The following is a 6,031-nucleotide window of genomic DNA, read 5'->3' on the forward strand; positions in this document are numbered from 1 at the left end:
TATTCATACAGCCAACAGACACATGAAAAAATGCTCATCATCACTCGCCATCAGAGAAATGCAAATCAAAACCACAATGAGATACCATCTCACACCAGTTAGAATGGCAATCATTAAGAAGTCAGGAAACAACAGGTGTTGGAGAGGATGTGGAGAAATAGGAACACTTTTACACTAGCTCAGTACCTCTTATAGAGTGCCTCGTACCAACTGTGCTTTGTGATTTAAGATTCTAATTTATGACTTTGTTGACATGAAAAATTCAATTACCACTATCAGATTCCTGGAAAGACTTAAAAGAACAGCACTGCGATTTTCACGGGCACTGTCCACAACGGCTAACTTTTCACATTTGTAGAGGACTATACAACTAACGAAGGTTTCATTCACATTGTCTCAAGTAATCTGTTTTTTTGTTTGTTTGTTTATTTGTTTTTTTTTTTTTTTTTGAGATGGACTCTCACTCTGTCGCCCAGGCTGGAGTGCGTGGCATGACCTCGGCTCACTGCAACCTCTGCCTCCCAGGTTCAAGCCATTCTCCTGCCTCAGCCTCCTGAATAGCTGGGATTACAGGCTCACGCCAACACACCCAGCTAATTTTTACATTTTTAGTAGAGACAGGGTTTCACCATGTTGACCAGGCTGGTCTCAAACTCCTGACCTCAGGTGATCCACCCACCTCGGCCTCCCAAAGTGCTGGGATTACAGGTGTGAGCCACTGCACCTGGCCTTCTCAAGTAATCTTGATAACACTTGTTGGTTAGGTGCTCCTAAACCCACTATACAGAAGAGGAAATGAAGCTTAGAGAAGTGAAGTGACTTAAGGTTCTTGCCAGAGTTCAAAGCGTATGTATCCAAATCCAGTGCTTCTTCCACTATACCACAGCTGCAAGACTCAGAGGTTACACCTAGCTCCCACTTGCCCTAGACCTTCCTACCTGCCTCTAAGCCTCTCCAAGACTCACTTCTCACTTATAAAGCTCTCCTTCTCTTAGGCAATCCCAAGGATAAACACCATGCCAAAACATAGTATGAGAAGTTTGTCAATGGCTGTCTGCTATCTAAATGAAAATTTCAAAATCTAAATATATAGCCACTACCCCCTACACATGACACTTCCTATGCTCCCTTCTTTGTTTTATCACATTATCTGATCATACAACTGACTTATTTGTTTTTCATCCATTTCCCCGAATAGAATTCAAGTTCCTTGAGGATAGGGATTTTTTTGTCTTTTGCCCACTGCTCTACCCACAGTGGCTGCAAGAGTGCTTGGCACAAATAAACATTCATTTAACGAACTATTTCATCTGACATGCAAGGCCCTCCACAGTCTGATTTGCACAAAGGTCTCCCAACCATCTCCAACCTATTTCAAGGTCCTTCCAACATACTTTCTGGCATTCCCACTCCTATCCATTGGATTTTATTTCCACCTAGGTTCACCTAGGTTCTGCTACAGACCACTTCTTTCAGGAAGCCTTCTCTCATCACTCCAACCCACATTAATGTCTCCTTCTACAGAGCTTAACAGTACCAACCATCTGTGGCATGTGTATGGCACCTCTCAAGTGTGGCTCTACAAGGTCGACCAGACACACCAATTAGATGCAAACTTCTTGAGGATAGGGTCAATCTCTCTCTCTCTTCTCTCCTCTTCCCTTTCTCTCTCTCTCTCTCTCTCTCTCTCTCTCTCTCCCTCTCTCTCTCTCCCTGTCTCTTTCTTTCTCTGTCCTCTCTGCAACCCATATTGCTTCTGTCCCAGTGTCTGGTATATGTAACAAGTGATTAATAAATACTGACTCAGTGACCTATTTATGACAGAAAATCTCAAATTATAGTTCATGTAAATGAAAAGGAGTGAAAACTGTGCTTGGTCCTATCCTATGAACAAAATGTGACAGTGTTATGATTGTTAAAAGCTATGGCACCAGGCCAGGCGCAATGGCTCAATCCCAGCATTTTGGTAGGCCAAGGCAGGTGGATCATTTGAGGTCAGGAGTTCAAGACCAGCCTGGCCAACATGGTGAAACCCCGTCTCTACCAAAAATACAAAAATTAGCCAGGCATGGTGGTGCACACCTGTAGTCCCAGCTACTCGGGAGGTTGAGGCAGGAGAATCACTTGAATCTGGGAGGCAGAGGTTGCAGTGAGCCGAGACTGGGCCACTGCACTACAGCCTGGGCAACAGAGCGAGACTCTGTCTTAAAAAATAAATAAATAAAAAATAAAATAAAATAAAATGCTATGGCACCAGATGGCCTAAGTTAGAATCTAGGATTTACCATGTACAACCAGTTTGCATAGGAACAAGTTTTAAACTTCTACATGCCTCAGTTTCCTCATCTGTAAAATGGGAATAATATTAGTCCCTAATTCACAGGATGTTTATAAGTATTAAATGAGATAACAAAGGCAAGTACTCAGCCTAATGCACAGAATAAGCCCTCACCAAGTATTATTATTATTGATAATGAACTAAGTTTAAGAGTAGGCCTTCTTCATAATGGGTACAATGTTTCTTTTCAGAGTGATGAAAATATTCTAAAATTGATTGTGGTGATGGTTGCACAACTCTGTGAATATACTACAAAACATTGAATGAGACATTACAAATGGGTGAATTTTATGGTATGCGACTTTTATCTCAATAAACTTATTTTTTTAAACCCCCCAAAAAGAATAGATCTGGTATCTATAGATGAGTTGGAACAGAGAGTAGAACAGAAAAGGGGCTCTCCCCAAAAGCAAGTTATTAACACTAGTTGGTCAAAGCCCACAGAATTCATGAAGTCCACTTTTGTTTTCGGTGATAGGCAAGATCTCTGTAGTGTGTGGTCCACTTAGGAGGAGAAATGAGGGTCATGATACTAAGTATGGAGCTAATACTGAAAATGCTACTGAGGCCAAGCTCAGTGGCTCATGCTTGGAATCCCAACACTATGTGAGGCCGAGATGGGAGGATCACTTGAGGCAAGAGTTCAAGACCAGACTGGACAACATAGACAGACTCCATCTCTACCAAGAAATAAAGAAACAAAATGCTATTGAATAGGATCAGAAATGAAGGAGGAGAAAAATAGGTCACCTCTCATCTCAGACCAAGTGCAGACTGCTAAGTTGTCTCCGAGAGCACTTTGGCATGACTGAAAAGGAATTAAACAGGCAATGTTTGGCTGGGCATGGTGGCTCATGCCTGTAATCCCAGCACTTTGGGAGGCCAAGGTGGGCAGATCACCTGAGGTCAGGAGTTCGAGACCAGCCTGGCCAATATGGTGAAACCCTGCCTTTACTAAAATACAACAAAACATTCGCCGGGCATGGTGGTGTACTCCTGTAATCCCAACTACTCATAAGGCTGAGGCAGGCGAATTTCTTGAATCCAGGAGATGGAGGTTGCAGTGAGCCAAGGTCATACCATTGCAGTCCAGCGTGGGTGACAGCAAGTCTCCATCTCAGAAAGAAGAAAAGAAAAAAAAAAAAAAAAAAAAACAGGCAATGTTGGAGGAACATCCTCCAAAGGGAAGCTCAACATGGGAAACAAGAAAAAGTAAATGGAAAACAACACACCCTCCAGAAGAGGACAACCCCCCAGGGATCCCCAGAGAGCTCCAACTTGTTCTTTCAATTCTTTCTCTCATCCATGAGAGACCTAATTGCATTTTGGTAATCTCAGACAAAAATTCCATGGCAGAGAAGATTGTTCCCTGTTTACATCTTTGCCTCAGTGTTACTGGTGACAAAGCCAAGTTCTAGAAGCAACTTGACCAGGGAGTGAGTTTGGAATTGTTTCCCTAAGGAGGAACCTTTGCCAGGTACCTTATCATTCATCACTCTGACCTGGGCTAAATAACTGGAAAGTGGGGAGAAATTTATATGGGGGAGGGGTGACTGAAGAAAAAATAAAGAAGCTGGTTATTGTACTTGATTCCTAGAGAATAAGTAATCCAGTATGAAATAAGCATTTCATTGTATTTCAGCTTTTAAAAACTGGTCACCCTCTAAATTGTTAAGTAATTTCCTTCATATCACCACCCCTTTCCATTTATATTATTTCAAAAGTAGAGGGTTATGAGACTACTATTTTCCCAGACTGTCACATAGCAGGCATTCAACAAATTTTCGTGATTAAATTAAAATGAGGGTATATTATGCTTTAGGTAAATTCCATGTTCCACCACCTTTTGATCATACTTATGCCTAGGAAGCCCCTCTCACTAGTCAAAAGCTCTAAGGGCACAAAACCATCAGAATAACCATGGAATACTACTCAGCCATAAAAGGAACAAAATATTGTCTTTTGCAGCAACCTGGACAGAGTTAGAGGCCATTATTCTAAGTGAAGTAACTCAGGACTGGAAAATCAAATATTGTATGTTCTCGCTTATAAATGCGAACTAAGCTACGAGGATGCAAAGGCATAAGAATGATATAACAGGCTTTGGGGACTCCCGGGGTAGGTTGGGAGGAGGGTGAGGGATAAAAGACTACATACTGGGTGCAGTGTACACTGCTTGGGTGATGGGTGCACCAAAATTTCAGAAATCACCACTGAAAACTTATCCATGTAACCAAAACCACCTGTACCCCAAAAACTATTGAAATTACTTTTTTTAAGAAAAGTCAGTACAAATATATTTAAATAAGCCCCTCAAAATATATTGTGAGAAAGGACACTAATCTAGGACTCAAAAGAGCTGGGTTGCAGTCCAGTTATGTGGCCTTGAACAGGTCCCTCTGGCCCTCAGTCTTCCCCTCTGAAATAGGAAGGGTTTAAACTAGATCAGTAGTTTCAACATCAAAGCAATACTGCTCCTAGGGGACATTTGGGAAGATGCAGAGGTGATTTTGCTTGGCACAATGGCTGGGGGAGCACTGCGGGTATTTAGACATCTAGCAATGCCTAGCACAGACAAACGATGAAGAACTATCCTGTCCAATGGCTAAAGCAGATTACCCACCCTCCCCCAGAAATAACTGGACAAAATAATTAAGATCTCGGCAACTTCTAAAATTCCTTGCCGTAGGCCAATATAACAAAGAATACCGTTAAACTGTGACTGTCCTATTAAGGTGAAGAGTGATGAAACAGTCAGTCATGTTTTGTTTGGTAAAAAGAGAATGAAATGAAAAAGGAAAAGAAAAAATTCCTCTACATTTCATATTCTGAAACTAGTGTGATTAACTAGTTATCTTCTGGAACCCAGCATGACAAGAATAAGATCTGAATGTGGCAATAAGTCTTATAACTTAAAACATATCTCACACACATACACACACACATACTTATACACACACAGGAGGAACTTTATTAACTACAACCAGATGTTTCTTAACAACCATTTGCTTCAAAAAATCACAAACAGTGAACTCCGTTAGACTCTGCCGTTCACATTTGAAATCTAAGTAAGTCTGAGTTAGGGGCAAGTAAAAACAAAGATTGGAAAAGTGTGCATAGAGTAGCAAGTTGTTTGCTCTGCTGGTTGCATGTGTTTGGAGCCAATAAAAGAACATGGATGGTTGTTTATCAGTTTCATCCCAAGAGTCAAGAGGGTGGAGTTGGAGAGGCTTTGCTTATTAATATAATTTACTATTTTTAATGCCTGCTCTGAAATGCTTCCCACCAATTTGCATTATTTACTCTGCCTTGTAGATTGGAAACAATGAACCCTTTCTTTCTGCTAGTCGTCAACCCAAAGGTAAATCAGTTGGAACAAAAATTCTAATTCCAAGGACTTAACCACAAACTGTTGTGAACCAGCAATTAACTTACTGATACAATACCACAAGCCAGAGAAAGAAAAACATCAAAGCTTTCAGCCCCTAGGAGAAGAAGGGCCAACATTTAAATAGAATCTTTTGAGAAGATGGCTTTGGGAAAAAAATAGCTTTTCTGATTTTTCTGGACACAATTTATGATAACTCCATCCAAACCCACTACTAATCAAAGCCAAATTTAACCCCTTCCTGAAACTAGAAAAGAAACTACAATGAATAAACCTTTTCTTTTAAAGATTTTTATTTTAAGCAG

At 40.9% G+C, this 6,031-nt stretch overlaps 1 protein-coding gene across 3 annotated transcripts in view; it reads right to left on the reverse strand.

Moving 5' to 3' along the window:
* The window catches only part of LOC108544300 (oligophrenin-1), a 61,980-nt gene that overhangs the window by 4,789 nt on the left and 51,160 nt on the right, over positions 1-6,031 (reverse strand). The window contains exon 3 of one of the 3 annotated variants that reach the window (XR_001889795.1): positions 2,217-3,018. The exons of the other annotated variants lie outside the window; for them this stretch is intronic. The gene's annotated coding sequence lies outside the window, so the exon portion shown is untranslated. Of the gene's footprint in view, positions 1-2,216; positions 3,019-6,031 lie in introns of those variants that run through there. 3 annotated transcript variants of the gene reach the window in all.

Source organism: Rhinopithecus bieti, unplaced genomic scaffold (genome assembly GCF_001698545.2).
Source record: "Rhinopithecus bieti isolate Rb0 unplaced genomic scaffold, ASM169854v2 scaffold_26729, whole genome shotgun sequence".
Lineage (NCBI taxonomy): Eukaryota > Metazoa > Chordata > Mammalia > Primates > Cercopithecidae > Rhinopithecus > Rhinopithecus bieti.